The following is a 15,869-nucleotide window of genomic DNA, read 5'->3' on the forward strand; positions in this document are numbered from 1 at the left end:
GTCCTGTATATATACACTGCACAGTACCACTCCTCCTGTACTGTATATATACACTGCACAGTACCACTCCTGTCCTGTATATATACACTGCACAGTACCACTCCTGTCCTGTATATATACACTGCATAGCACCACTCCTCCTGTATATATACACTGCACAGTACCACTCCTCCTGTATATATACACTGCACAGTACCACTCCTGTCCTGTATATATACACTGCACAGTACCACTCCTGTCCTGTATATATACACTGCATAGCACCACTCCTCCTGTATATATACACTGCACAGTACCACTCCTCCTGTATATATACACTGCACAGTACCACTCCTCCTGTCCTGTATATATACACTGCACAGTACCACTCCCCTGTATATATACACTGCACAGTACCTCTCCTCCTGTATATATACACTGCACAGCACCTCTCCTCCTGTATATATACACTGCACAGTACCACTCCTCCTGTCCTGTATATATACACTGCACAGTACCGCTCCTCCTGTCCTGTATATATACACTGCACAGTACCACTCCTCCTGTCCTGTATATATACACTGCACAGTACCACTCCTCCTGTACTGTATATATACACTGCACAGTACCACTCCTGTCCTGTATATATACACTGCACAGTACCACTCCCCCTGTATATATACACTGCACAGTACCGCTCCTCCTGTATATATACACTGCACAGTACCACTCCTCCTGTACTGTATATATACACTGCACAGTACCACTCCTGTCCTGTATATATACGCTGCACAGTACCACTCCTCCTGTCCTGTATATATACACTGCACAGTACCACTCCTCCTGTACTGTATATATACACTGCACAGTACCACTCCCCTGTATATATACACTGCACAGTACCACTCCTCCTGTATATATACACCGCACAGTACCACTCCTCCTGTATATATACACTGCACAGTACCACTCCTCCTGTCCTGTATATATACACCGCACAGTACCACTCCTCCTGTATATATACACTGCACAGTACCACTCCTCCTGTCCTGTATATATACACCGCACAGTACCTCTCTTCCTGTATATATACACCGCACAGTACCACTCCTCCTGTCCTGTATATATACACCGCACAGTACCACTCCTCCTGTCCTGTATATATACACTGCACAGTACCACTCCTCCTGACAGGAGGAGTGGTACTGTGCAGTGTATATATACAGGAGGAGTGGTACTGTGCAGTGTATATATACAGGAGGCTCCTGTATATATACACTGCACAGTACCACTCCTCCTGTATATATACACTGCACAGTACCACTCCCCTGTATATATACACTGCACAGTACCACTCCTCCTGTATATATACACCGCACAGTACCACTCCTCCTGTATATATACACTGCACAGTACCACTCCTCCTGTCCTGTATATATACACCGCACAGTACCACTCCTCCTGTATATATACACTGCACAGTACCACTCCTCCTGTCCTGTATATATACACCGCACAGTACCTCTCCTCCTGTATATATACACCGCACAGTACCACTCCTCCTGTCCTGTATATATACATTGCACAGTACCACTCCTCCTGTACTGTATATATACACTGCACAGTACCACTCCCCTGTATATATACACTGCACAGTACCACTCCTCCTGTATATATACACCGCACAGTACCACTCCTCCTGTATATATACACCGCACAGTAACACTCCTCCTGTATATATACACTGCACAGTACCACTCCTCCTGTCCTGTATATATACACCGCACAGTACCACTCCTCCTGTATATATACACTGCACAGTACCACTCCTCCTGTCCTGTATATATACACCGCACAGTACCACTCCTCCTGTATATATACACTGCACAGTACCACTCCTCCTGTCCTGTATATATACACCGCACAGTACCACTCCTCCTGTATATATACACTGCACAGTACCACTCCCCTGTATATATACACTGCACACTACCTCTCCTCCTGTATATATACACTGCACAGTACCACTCCTCCTGTCCTGGTTATATACACTGCACAGTACCGCTCCTCCTGTCCTGTATATATACACTGCACAGTACCACTCCTCCTGTCCTGTATATATACACTGCACAGTACCACTCCTCCTGTTCTGTATATATACACTGCACAGTACCACTCCTCCTGTACTGTATATATACACTGCACAGTACCACTCCTCCTGTCCTGTATATATACACTGCACAGTACCACTCCTCCTGTCCTGTATATATACACTGCACAGTACCACTCCTCCTGTCCTGTATATATACACTGCACAGTACCACTCCTCCTGTCCTGTATATATACACTGCACAGTACCACTCCTCCTGTGTTGTATATATACACTGCACAGTACCGCTCCTCCTGTCCTGTATATATACACTGCACAGTACCACTCCTCCTGTCCTGTGTATATATACACTGCACAGTACCACTCCTCCTGTCCTGTATATATACACTGCACAGTACCACTCCTCCTGTACTGTATATATACACTGCACAGTACCACTCCTGTCCTGTATATATACACTGCACAGTACCACTCCTCCTGTATATATACACTGCACAGTACCACTCCTCCTGTACTGTATATATACACTGCACAGTACCACTCCTGTCCTGTATATATACGCTGCACAGTACCACTCCTCCTGTCCTGTATATATACACTGCACAGTACCACTCCTCCTGTACTGTATATATACACTGCACAGTACCACTCCCCTGTATATATACACTGCACAGTACCACTCCTCCTGTATATATACACCGCACAGTACCACTCCTCCTGTATATATACACTGCACAGTACCACTCCTCCTGTCCTGTATATATACACCGCACAGTACCACTCCTCCTGTATATATACACTGCACAGTACCACTCCTCCTGTCCTGTATATATACACCGCACAGTACCTCTCTTCCTGTATATATACACCGCACAGTACCACTCCTCCTGTCCTGTATATATACACCGCACAGTACCACTCCTCCTGTCCTGTATATATACATTGCACAGTACCACTCCTCCTGTACTGTATATATACACTGCACAGTACCACTCCCCTGTATATATACACTGCACAGTACCACTCCTCCTGTATATATACACCGCACAGTACCACTCCTCCTGTATATATACACCGCACAGTAACACTCCTCCTGTATATATACACTGCACAGTACCACTCCTCCTGTCCTGTATATATACACCGCACAGTACCACTCCTCCTGTATATATACACTGCACAGTACCACTCCTCCTGTCCTGTATATATACACCGCACAGTACCACTCCTCCTGTATATATACACTGCACAGTACCACTCCTCCTGTCCTGTATATATACACCGCACAGTACCACTCCTCCTGTATATATACACTGCACAGTACCACTCCCCTGTATATATACACTGCACACTACCTCTCCTCCTGTATATATACACTGCACAGTACCACTCCTCCTGTCCTGGTTATATACACTGCACAGTACCGCTCCTCCTGTCCTGTATATATACACTGCACAGTACCACTCCTCCTGTCCTGTATATATACACTGCACAGTACCACTCCTCCTGTTCTGTATATATACACTGCACAGTACCACTCCTCCTGTACTGTATATATACACTGCACAGTACCACTCCTCCTGTCCTGTATATATACACTGCACAGTACCACTCCTCCTGTCCTGTATATATACACTGCACAGTACCACTCCTCCTGTCCTGTATATATACACTGCACAGTACCACTCCTCCTGTCCTGTATATATACACTGCACAGTACCACTCCTCCTGTCCTGTATATATACACTGCACAGTACCGCTCCTCCTGTCCTGTATATATACACTGCACAGTACCACTCCTCCTGTCCTGTGTATATATACACTGCACAGTACCACTCCTCCTGTCCTGTATATATACACTGCACAGTACCACTCCTCCTGTACTGTATATATACACTGCACAGTACCACTCCTGTCCTGTATATATACACTGCACAGTACCACTCCTCCTGTATATATACACTGCACAGTACCACTCCTCCTGTACTGTATATATACACTGCACAGTACCACTCCTGTCCTGTATATATACGCTGCACAGTACCACTCCTCCTGTCCTGTATATATACACTGCACAGTACCACTCCTCCTGTACTGTATATATACACTGCACAGTACCACTCCCCTGTATATATACACTGCACAGTACCACTCCTCCTGTATATATACACCGCACAGTACCACTCCTCCTGTATATATACACTGCACAGTACCACTCCTCCTGTCCTGTATATATACACCGCACAGTACCACTCCTCCTGTATATATACACTGCACAGTACCACTCCTCCTGTCCTGTATATATACACCGCACAGTACCACTCCTCCTGTATATATACACAGCACAGTACCACTCCTCCTGTCCTGTATATATACACCGCACAGTACCTCTCTTCCTGTATATATACACCGCACAGTACCACTCCTCCTGTCCTGTATATATACACTGCACAGTACCACTCCTCCTGTCCTGTATATATACACCGCACAGTACCTCTCTTCCTGTATATATACACCGCACAGTACCACTCCTCCTGTCCTGTATATATACACCGCACAGTACCACTCCTCCTGTATATATACACTGCACAGTACCACTCCTCCTGACAGGAGGAGTGGTACTGTGCAGTGTATATATACAGGAGGAGTGGTACTGTGCAGTGTATATATACAGGAGGCTCCTGTATATATACACTGCACAGTACCACTCCTCCTGTATATATACACTGCACAGTACCACTCCCCTGTATATATACACTGCACAGTACCACTCCTCCTGTATATATACACCGCACAGTACCACTCCTCCTGTATATATACACTGCACAGTACCACTCCTCCTGTCCTGTATATATACACCGCACAGTACCACTCCTCCTGTATATATACACTGCACAGTACCACTCCTCCTGTCCTGTATATATACACCGCACAGTACCTCTCCTCCTGTATATATACACCGCACAGTACCACTCCTCCTGTCCTGTATATATACACCGCACAGTACCACTCCTCCTGTATATATACACTGCACAGTACCACTCCTCCTGTATATATACACTGCACAGTACCACTCCTCCTGTATATATACACTGCACAGTACCTCTCCTCCTGTATATATACACCGCACAGTACCACTCCTCCTGTCCTGTATATATACACCGCACAGTACCACTCCTCCTGTATATATACACTGCACAGTACCTCTCCTCCTGTATATATACACTGCACAGTACCACTCCCCTGTATATATACACTGCAGAATTTACAATAGCTATCACTCATGTAAGAAGTGAAATCTGGCATTGTACTATACCTATATTTCTCCGCTGTATCTGGGCATCATGAATCGTGGTATATTTTAAAGGGGGGGGGGGCCCACTGAGACTCTTTCGCCCGGGGCCCTCAAAAACCTGGAGCCGGCCCTGCTGGAGCTGCACCGCAACCAGCACAAGGAGGAAGTCGTGCGTGCGGTGTCTGAGGGCCTCAGGAAGCAGTTTGGAATAACCCGAAGCAAGGCCCAGATTGTAAAAAAATGGGGTGATCTGAAGTCTAAATGCCCTGCGCGCCTGCAGGACCTTCGCCGCGAGATCCGCAGAGGTGAGTACGCAGGTACCGTAGAGTATGGTACCCCGAAGGGTTAACTGGGTGATTAATGTGAATGGGGGGTACGCTGCAGGGACTTTTATAGGGCATTTTTTTTAGCCTGTCCTCGTGGGATGGGCACGGCATACGCTGACTGTTTATTTTTTAACATTCGAAGAGCCAAAGACACAGCACCGCCGCCACGAGGCATCCCACACCGCCTCTGATATATCCTTTTTTTTAATTATTTTTTTTTTAAAACAACAAACTAATTAACAAACAATAACAAAAAAATAAAATAAAATCCTAGGCCATTGGCGGCAAGGAGTAAAATGAAATTTTGAGTCGCCTAATATATGTACATATATTGAAAATAGAGCTCACACTTCCCAGTGATGCTATACTCTGCATTGTCTGTGGGCTCTGGTGTTCAATGGTCTGCCAGGCCTGGGACACGTATTATTTCATCACTAGGAAGCGCCTCACGGCAGCGCGCGTCTCCTGATTCCCCCCTCCTGGCAGTGCGCGCAGGGTTGCCAACCTCCTCCTAAATGATTTCTGGACAATCTAGATAAAAATTGCGGACATCCAAAAATTTTAAATATGGTGGTGGAGATTCTGGAACCCCTGACCTGACCATTTTTGTCACGGACACCGCATTTTCCTCTCGGACAATACGTCCATTATAAAAAAGTGGCATGTTTTTCCAGGAATTCCAGGACAAGTTGGCAACCATGAGCGCGAGTCTCCCAATTCCCCCCTCCCGGCAGCGTGCGTCTCCCAATGCCCCCATACTGGTACTTGCCTCGCCTTGTCTCCGCACGCAACTCTGCCAGAAGTTGTGGGTTTTTGTAACGGAGGTCAGCCCATTTTTTCCGCAGCTGCAGTGCACTGCGGCGGACGCCGAACCTCCTCTCCATCATGTGCCCAATGCGGAGGAGCAGATCGTTGTCTCTCCGCCATTTTAGCTCGAAAGACGCTGTAAGGCACCGCCTAACAACGCCCAGAGGAGGTCCTTGACTCTGCCGTGCTGCCGCGCGATCCGCATCACCATAGCGTCTCTGTTTATGCACAGCGTCGCGGTTGTGACGCCGGTATACTCAGCGTCGCGGTTGTGCTGCCGGCTCCAGAAATGCACCTTCGGCGTTCCCGTTTTTTAGCTCATCAACGGTATGACATCTTTGAGTTGTTTTTTGTTTCTTCTGTGTATAGTGTATGGCTATGCAGCAATGCTTATGTATGTAGTAGGTAAAAAGATGTATAAAACATCTCTGGCAGCCATCTTGTGCATCTGGCAAGCGGACGCACAAAATGGAGGCACTTTAGGATGCGGTTTGCAAACTCTTTTGCTATGGCTGCCATTTTGTGCGCACACTATATGGAAAGGTAAACCTACTCTTTTGTGTCTGCCTTGGCTGGCCCTGGCCTGCTCCACTACTTAATTAATACAGCACACAACATTACGGTTAAATATACCTTTTTTCGGCCACGAGGCATCCCACACCGCCTCTGATCCAGCAGTGCCCTCCGGGTCAATGCCTCAACATCCTAGTAGGTTCCCACAATAATGTGATTGGGATTTGGTTGCAGGTACGCCCCCCCCCCCGCAGTCACTGTTGCCATGTATGCTGACAGCACATTTTTTTTCATTCAAAGAGGCAAAGACACAGCGCCGCCACCACGAGGCATCCCACACCGCCTCTGATCCAGCAGTGCCCTCCGGGTCAATGCCTCAACATTCTAGTAGGTTTGCCATGTTAATTGTATTGTTCATGATAATTTTTTTAACAACATTTCAAATGTCAAGAATAACATAAGAAATAATAATAATTTTTTTTAATCTTCATGTTATAGCTGCACATAGTCACGGACGGAGGCATGATGGGAGTCCCTGTGGAACCACCCGAGTCCGCGCAGTACTGGCCCCCTCATTCACTTCCGGTCTTCTCTCCTTCGGAGAATATGTCCCCAGCTGAGGTCTTGCCACGTAAGTTTTTTTAAACACGCTTAAGATTGTCACTCACTGCCTCTCTCTATGTAACCCGGGACAGCAAGGGCAGTTTCTGAGACTCCCCCGCCACAGAGAGGTTTCATTATCGGGAGACTACTGTGTTATTAATGTTATGCTTTTTGACCCACAGCAGCCGGCAGTGTTACCATGGAGGATCTAGAAGCCGGAATTGAAAGGCTGTTAGACACTCTGGCGCGGATTCAGGAGCAGCAGAATGTGGCAATGGGGGAGCTGCAGAAGCTTAGGGACATGTGCCAACAGTTGGAGGCGGGGCCAAAATAAAAACTAGTGTCTGTAAAGTTTATGTTGTAAATTAAAAAATATATATATACTTTTATTCCATTCTCAATGTTTTGTTTTTTGTAAAGTACATTTCTTTGTTAAGTTCATTTCTGCCGTCATACTGTGCTGTAGACCCATTTTGTCTCTGTGATCGAGACCCACCAATCAAGCTGTCGAGATTGAAGTTCAAGAAAAAGGTTTTATTAAAAACACATTATTAACAAGACAAAAAAAATAAATAACAGTAAAAAAACAAAGTATCGCAATTCGTGATACACCGAATCTTCATTTCTAACATTAAGGTGCCTGATGGGCGAAGCCATGTGAGACGGAATGGTCGGGTAGGAGTTAGGGGGTGACGGGCCGAAGTGGGACACGGGGACATTGGGGCGTATTGGTGTTTGTGGCCAAGGATGAAAATATGCCGACTCGGTCCACTCCATTGGCCGGGAACAAACCAAGCGCGTGTGCTCGTCCAAAGTGCCATCAGAACCCTTATTAACTGCATCCATAATAAGACGCTCCGTAAGAGTTCTTTGCCTCTCGTCCATTTTTGAAAATTTGTCTACAATGTAGTGTCCAAACCCCTGCAACGCTGGGCTGACATTGTTCGTCAACGCCTTTCTTTTTGGCCAGGGTCAAAAGTTCAAGGGAGACGTCAGAGGTGGCTTTACGCTTCCTTGAACCTTGCCTCCATTGAGTCCGGGCAGGTGCAGCCTCCACTATTTGGTATTATTATTATTATTATTTATTGTTATAGCGCCATTTATTCCATGGCGCTTTACATGTGAGGAGTGGTATACATAATAAAAACAAGTACAATAATCTTGAACACTACAAGTCATAACTGGTACAGTAGGAGAGAGGACCCTGCCCGCGAAGGCTCACAATCTACAAGGGATGTGTGATTATACAGTAGGTGAGTATAGAGCTGGTCATGCAGCGGTTTGGTCGATCGGTGGTTACTGCAGGTTGTAGGCTTGTCGGAAGAGGTGGGTCTTCAGATTCTTTTTGAAGGTTTCGATGGTATGGTATGGTATGGGTTATGAAGGTCACCATTTAATACTTTTCTGCGACAGGGTTACTTATCTGTACAGGAAAATGTTATAACTTCTAATTGATGGTATAATCTGATGGATAAAACAGAAAATGCAGATAAATTATATATAATTATAGGACACATTGGTGAACCAGTGGTGCAAAGAGGTACTTACTTGTTGCCCTTGAGAGTCCAGCTCGACGAGGTTCTGTGATACTGTCGGTTCCACAGGTGTGAACGAGCGCAAAGACGTAGATGACCGTGGCACCTCTTGGTCCCAAAGAAAATTTAGATGCTCAAAGTACCAGAGCTTGGGCACGTACACCTCTTCCGTTGAAGCCCCGGACTTTGAACAGTGCAGGACCTTATTCAGCTCCTTCCTCCACACCGTGCGCAGCGCCTGAATTTTCTTCTTAACGACAGCTTCGTTGGCTATCTCTTCAGGTGCATGGAGATGGTAAAATTCAATTAGCTTCGAATATCCTTCCTTCCTCTTTTCCCTGTTGGAATACTCTGGAGATTTTATCTTCCAGAGGCAAGGAAAAGACTGGTATATCTCAATGAAATCACGGATAAACTCCACACGATTAGACATCTGAAAAATAACAAAAAAAATTTAGGAGTTTGACAAAGAGTACATTAAAACAGCAACAGCGAAAGGGGGACAAAAACATAAAAAAAAAATAAAAAAAAAGGTTCACAGAGGTGCAAACGCCACTCCATAAACAGCAGTCAGCCTTCCATCCGCCATGCCCCAGCCCACCATAACCCAAAACAGCGTACCACCTGCTTCACTACAGCGGCGGCACAAAGCGCTCATGCCGACCATACATCGTTCCATCTGCCACGCCCTAGCCCACCATAAACCAAAACAGCGTACCACCTGCTTCACTACAGCGGCGGCACAAAGCGCTCATGCCGACCATACATCGTTCCATCTGCCACGCCCTAGCCCACCATAAACCAAAACAGCGTACCACCCGCTTCACTACAGCGGCGGCACGAAGCGCTCATGCCAACCATACATCGTTCCATCTGCCACGCCCCAGCCCACCATAACCCAAAACAGCGTACCACCTGCTTCACTACAGCGGCGGCACAAAGCGCTCATGCCGACCATACATCGTTCCATCTGCCACGCCCTAGCCCACCATAAACCAAAACAGCGTACCACCTGCTTCACTACAGCGGCGGCACAAAGCGCTCATGCCGACCATACATCGTTCCATCTGCCACGCCCTAGCCCACCATAAACCAAAACAGCGTACCACCCGCTTCACTACAGCGGCGGCACGAAGCGCTCATGCTGACCATACATCGTTCCATCTGCCACGCGCTAGCCCACCATAACCCAAAACAGCGTACCACCCGCTTCACTACAGCGGCGGCACAAAGCGCTCGTGCCGACCATACATCGTTCCATCTGCCACGCGCTAGCCCACCATAACCCAAAACAGCGTACCACCCGCTTCACTACAGCGGCGGCACAAAGCGCTCGTGCCGACCATACATCGTTCCATCTGCCACGCGCTAGCCCACCATAACCCAAAACAGCGTACCACCCGCTTCACTACAGCGGCGGCACAAAGCGCTCATGCCGACCATACATCGTTCCATCTGCCACGCCCTAGCCCACCATAAACCAAAACACCTCAGCTCTCTCCTCCTCCCCATACACCTCAGCTCTCTCCTCCTCCCCTCATACACCTCAGCTCTCTCCTCCTCCCCCATACACCTCAGCTCTCTCCTCCTCCCCCATACACCTCAGCTCTCTCCTCCTCCCCTCATACACCTCAGCTCTCTCCTCCTCCCCCATACACCTCAGCTCTCTCCTCCTCCCCCCATACACCTCAGCTCTCTCCTCCTCCCCCCATACACCTCAGCTCTCTCCTCCTCCCCCCATACACCTCAGCTCTCTCCTCCTCCCCTCATACACCTCAGCTCTCTCCTCCTCCCCCCATACACCTCAGCTCTCTCTCCTCCCCCCTACACCCGCTCTCTCCTCCTCCCCCATACACCTCAGCTCTCTCCTCCTCCCCCCATACACCTCAGCTCTCTCCTCCTCCCCTCATACACCTCAGCTCTCTCCTCCTCTCCCCATACACCTCAGCTCTCTCCTCCTCCCCCCATACACCTCAGCTCTCTCCTCCTCTCCACATACACCTCAGCTCTCTCCTCCTCCCCCCATACACCTCAGCTCTCCTCCTCCCCCATACACCTCAGCTCTCTCCTCCTCCCCATACACCTCAGCCTCCTCCTCCCCCCATACACCTCAGCTCTCTCCTCCTCCCCCATACACCTCAGCTCTCCTCCTCCCCCCATACACCTCAGCTTCTCTCCTCCTCCCCCCATACACCTCAGCTCTCTCCTCCTCCCCCCATACACCTCAGCTCTCTCTCCTCCCCTCATACACCTCAGCTCTCTCCTCTCCCCATACACCTCAGCTCTCTCCTCCTCCCCATACACCTCAGCTCTCCTCCTCCCCCCATACACCTCAGCTCTCTCCTCCTCCCCTCATACACCTCAGCTCTCTCCTCCTCCCCCCATACACCTCAGCTCTCCTCCTCCCCCCATACACCTCAGCTCTCTCCTCCTCCCCCCATACACCTCAGCTCTCCTCCTCCCCCCATACACCTCAGCTCTCTCCTGCCTCCCCCCATACACCTCAGCTCTCTCCTCCTCTCCCCATACACCTCAGCTCTCTCCTCCTCCCCATACACCTCAGCTCTCCTCTCCCCCATACACCTCAGCTCTCTCCTCCTCCCCTCATACACCTCAGCTCTCTCCTCCTCCCCCCATACACCTCAGCTCTCTCCTCTCCCCCCCATACACCTCAGCACTCTCCTCCTCCTCTCATACACCTCAGCTCTCTCCTCCTCCCCCCATACACCTCAGCTCTCTCCTCCTCCCCCCATACACCTCAGCTCTCTCCTCCTCCCCCCCATACCACCTCAGCTCTCTCCTCCTCCTCCCCATACGCCTCCTCTCTCCTCCTCCCCCCACGCCTCCCTCTCTCCTCCTCCTCCCCCCCATACGCCTCCGCTCTCCTCCTCCTCCCCCCATACGCCTCCTCTCTCCTCCTCCCCCCATACACCTCAGCTCTCTCCTCCTCCCCCCATACACCTCAGCTCTCCTCCTCTCCCCTACACCTCAGCTCTCCTCCTCCCCTCATACACCTCAGCTCTCTCCTCCTCCCCACCATATCACCTCAGCTCTCTCCTCCTCCTCCCCATACGCCTCCTCTCTCCTCCTCCCCCCACGCCTCCTCTCTCCTCCTCCTCCCCCCCATACGCCCTCCTCTCTCCTCCTCCTCCCCCCCATACGCCTCCTCTCTCCTCCTCCCCCCATACACCTCAGCTCTCTCCTCCTCCCCCCATACACCTCAGCTCTCTCCTCCTCCCCCCCATACACCTCAGCTCTCTCCTCCTCCTCCCCCATACGCCTCCTCTCTCCTCCTCCCCCCCACGCCTCTCCTCTCTCCTCCTCCTCCCCCCCATATGCCTCCTCTCTCCTCCTCCTCCCCCCCATACGCCTCCTCTCTCCTCCTCCCCCCATACACCTCAGCTCTCTCCTCCCCCCATACACCTCAGCTCTCCTCCTCTCCCCATACACCTCAGCTCTCCTCCTCCCCTCATACACCTCAGCTCTCTCCTCCTCCCTCATACACCTCAGCTCTCTCCTCCTCCCCCCATACACCTCAGCTCTCTCCTCCTCCCCCCATACACCTCAGCTCTCTCCTCCTCCCCTCATACACCTCAGCTCTCCTCCCCTCATACACCTCAGCTCTCTCCTCCTCTCCCCATACACCTCAGCTCTCTCCTCCTCCCCCCCATACACCTCAGCTCTCTCCTCCTCTCCCCATACACCTCAGCTCTCTCCTCCTCTCCCCATACACCTCAGCTCTCTCCTCCTCCCCCCATACACCTCGGCTCTCTCCTCCTCCCCCCCATACACCTCAGCTCTCTCCTCCTCCCCATACACCTCAGCTCTCCTCCTCTCCCCATACACCTCAGCTCTCTCCTCCTCCCCATACACCTCAGCTCTCCTCCTCTCCCCATACACCTCAGCTCTCTCCTCCTCCCCCCATACACCTCAGCTCTCTCCTCCCCCCATACACCTCAGCTCTCCTCCTCCCCCCATACACCTCAGCTCTCCTCCTCCCACATACACCTCAGCTCTCTCCTCCTCCCCCCATACACCTCAGCTCTCTCCTCCTCCCCTCATACACCTCAGCTCTCCTCCCCTCATACACCTCAGCTCTCTCCTCCTCTCCCCATACACCTCAGCTCTCTCCTCCTCCCCCCATACACCTCAGCTCTCTCCTCCTCCCCCCATACACCTCGGCTCTCTCCTCCTCCCCCATACACCTCGGCTCTCTCCTCCTCCTCATACACCTCAGCGCTCTCCTCCTCCCCCATACACCTCAGCTCTCTCCTCCTCTCCCCATACACCTCAGCTCTCTCCTCCTCCCCTCATACACCTCAGCGCTCTCCTCCTCCCCCCCCATACACCTCAGCTCTCTCCTCCTCTCCCCATACACCTCAGCTCTCTCCTCCTCCTCCCCATACGCCTCCTCTCTCCTCCTCCCCCCACGCCTCCTCTCTCCTCCTCCTCCCCACCATACGCCTCCTCTCTCCTCCTCCTCCCCCCATACGCCTCCTCTCTCCTCCCCCCATACACCTCAGCTCTCTCCTCCTCCCCCCATACACCTCAGCTCTCTCCTCCTCCCCCCATACACCTCAGCTCTCTCCTCCTCCTCCCCATACGCCTCCTCTCTCCTCCTCCCCCCACGCCTCCTCTCTCCTCCTCCTCCCCCCCATACGCCTCCTCTCTCCTCCTCCTCCCCCCCATACGCCTCCTCTCTCCTCCTCCCCCCATACACCTCAGCTCTCTCCTCCTCCCCCCATACACCTCAGCTCTCTCCTCCTCCCCCCATACACCTCAGCTCTCCTCCTCTCCCCATACACCTCAGCTCTCCTCTTCCCCCCCATACACCTCAGCTCTCTCCTCCTCCCCTCATACCTCAGCTCTCTCCTCCTCCCCCCCCTACACTCAGCTCTCCTCTTCCCCCCCATACACCTCAGCTCTCTCCTCCTCCCCTCATACACTCAGCTCTCTCCTCCTCCCCTCATACACCTCAGCTCTCTCCTCCTCCCCCCCCATACACCTCAGCTCTCTCCTCCTCCCCTCATTACACCTCAGCTCTCTCCTCTTACTACAAATTAGTGATGGGTAGCTCCTGAATGAGCCGGCTCTTTATAGTGAACCATATGAGTCGGCTCCTGGCAAGGAGCCATATAAATTTTAAACGGCTCCTTGCCAGTTCCACAGACAGTCACTGATCCTATTTAGCCACAACCCCAAAGCGGAGACTGACAATGCATCCTCCTGCCCGTTGCGGCCACCTGCTGCATGCATGCAGTACTCACAGCCTAGCCTCCCCCATTGCCCTCAAGCCTGCCTGCCCATTCACATTAAAGTTCACAAAAACAAACTGTACTCTATGTGACAGACTGTTGGAATTAGTGTATGTGTCAATTCTTAAAGTTGCTATCACATCTTGAGACCATCAATTCCGCCCAGTGTGAACATGGCCTAAAATGTGTCACTGTAAGGCTGCTTTCACACTTGCGTTTTTGTCTGCAGCGTTTTTGCACAAAAAACGCATGCGTTTTTTTCCCTATATTTAACATTGAAAACGCATGCGTTTTTTTGCACATGCGTTTGGTCGCGTTTTCAAACGCATGCGTTTTTTGACTGCATGCGTTCATTTTCAAAAATGCTACCTGCAGTATTTTTCTTGCGCGTTTTTTGCCGCGAAAAAACGCATGCGTTTTTTCGCGGCAAAAAAATGCATTGCTGTCTATGTAAACGCATGCGTTTTTAAGCACATGCGTTTGTTTGCGCTAAAAACGCATGCGTTTTTATAGAAAAAAAACCAGAAAACACACTAAAAAGTCACCCACCACCATCAAGGTGATAAAGGGATCCAAACCCTAACCCTAACTCTACCCCTAACCTCACCCCTAACCGTTTAATGAACATTTTCTGACAGTCATATTGCCACGTATTTAAGTGCCACGTATCACGTATTTCAGTGCCACGTATGCCACGTGCCACGTATTTAAGTGCCACGTGCCACATATATAAGTGCCACGTGCCACATATATAAGTGCCACGTGCCACATAATATAAGTGCCACGTGCCACATATATAAGTGCCACGTGCCACATATATAAGTGCCACGTGCCACGTATTTAAGTGCCACGTATTTAAGTGCCACGTGCCACGTATTTAAGTGCCACGTGCCACGTATTTCAGTGCCACGTATGCCACGTGCCACGTATTTAAGTGCCACGTGCCACATATATAAGTGCCACGTGCCACATATATAAGTGCCACGTGCCACATATATAAGTGCCACGTGCCACATATATAAGTGCCACGTGCCACGTATTAAAGTGCCACGTGCCACGTATTTAAGTGCCACGTGCCACGTATTAAGTGCCACGTGCACGTATTAAAGTGCCACGTATTTAAGTACCACGTATTTCAGTTGCACGTATTTCAGTGCCACGTATTTCAGTCACGTTTAGGGTTAGGGTTAGGGGTAGGGTTAGGGTTAGGGTTTTCTTGTTTTTTCTTGTTTTTTCTTGTGTTTTCTTGTGTTTTCTTGTGTTTTTCTATAAAAACGCATGCGTCTAAAAAACGCATGCGTTTTACCGCGTTTACATGCGTTTTTTCACACATGCGTTTTTTTAAAAAACGCATGCAGAACAAAAACGCAAGTGTGAAACTAGCCTAAGGCTACGTGCAAAGTCGTATTCTGTTGCTGATTTGCAGGTTGATTTTGTGTTTGTTAC

At 49.9% G+C, this 15,869-nt stretch overlaps 1 protein-coding gene; it reads left to right on the forward strand.

Moving 5' to 3' along the window:
- The window catches only part of LOC143808876 (uncharacterized), a 986,487-nt gene that overhangs the window by 559,755 nt on the left and 410,863 nt on the right, over positions 1–15,869 (forward strand).

Source organism: Ranitomeya variabilis, chromosome 2 (assembly GCF_051348905.1).
Source record: "Ranitomeya variabilis isolate aRanVar5 chromosome 2, aRanVar5.hap1, whole genome shotgun sequence".
Classification (NCBI taxonomy): domain Eukaryota; kingdom Metazoa; phylum Chordata; class Amphibia; order Anura; family Dendrobatidae; genus Ranitomeya; species Ranitomeya variabilis.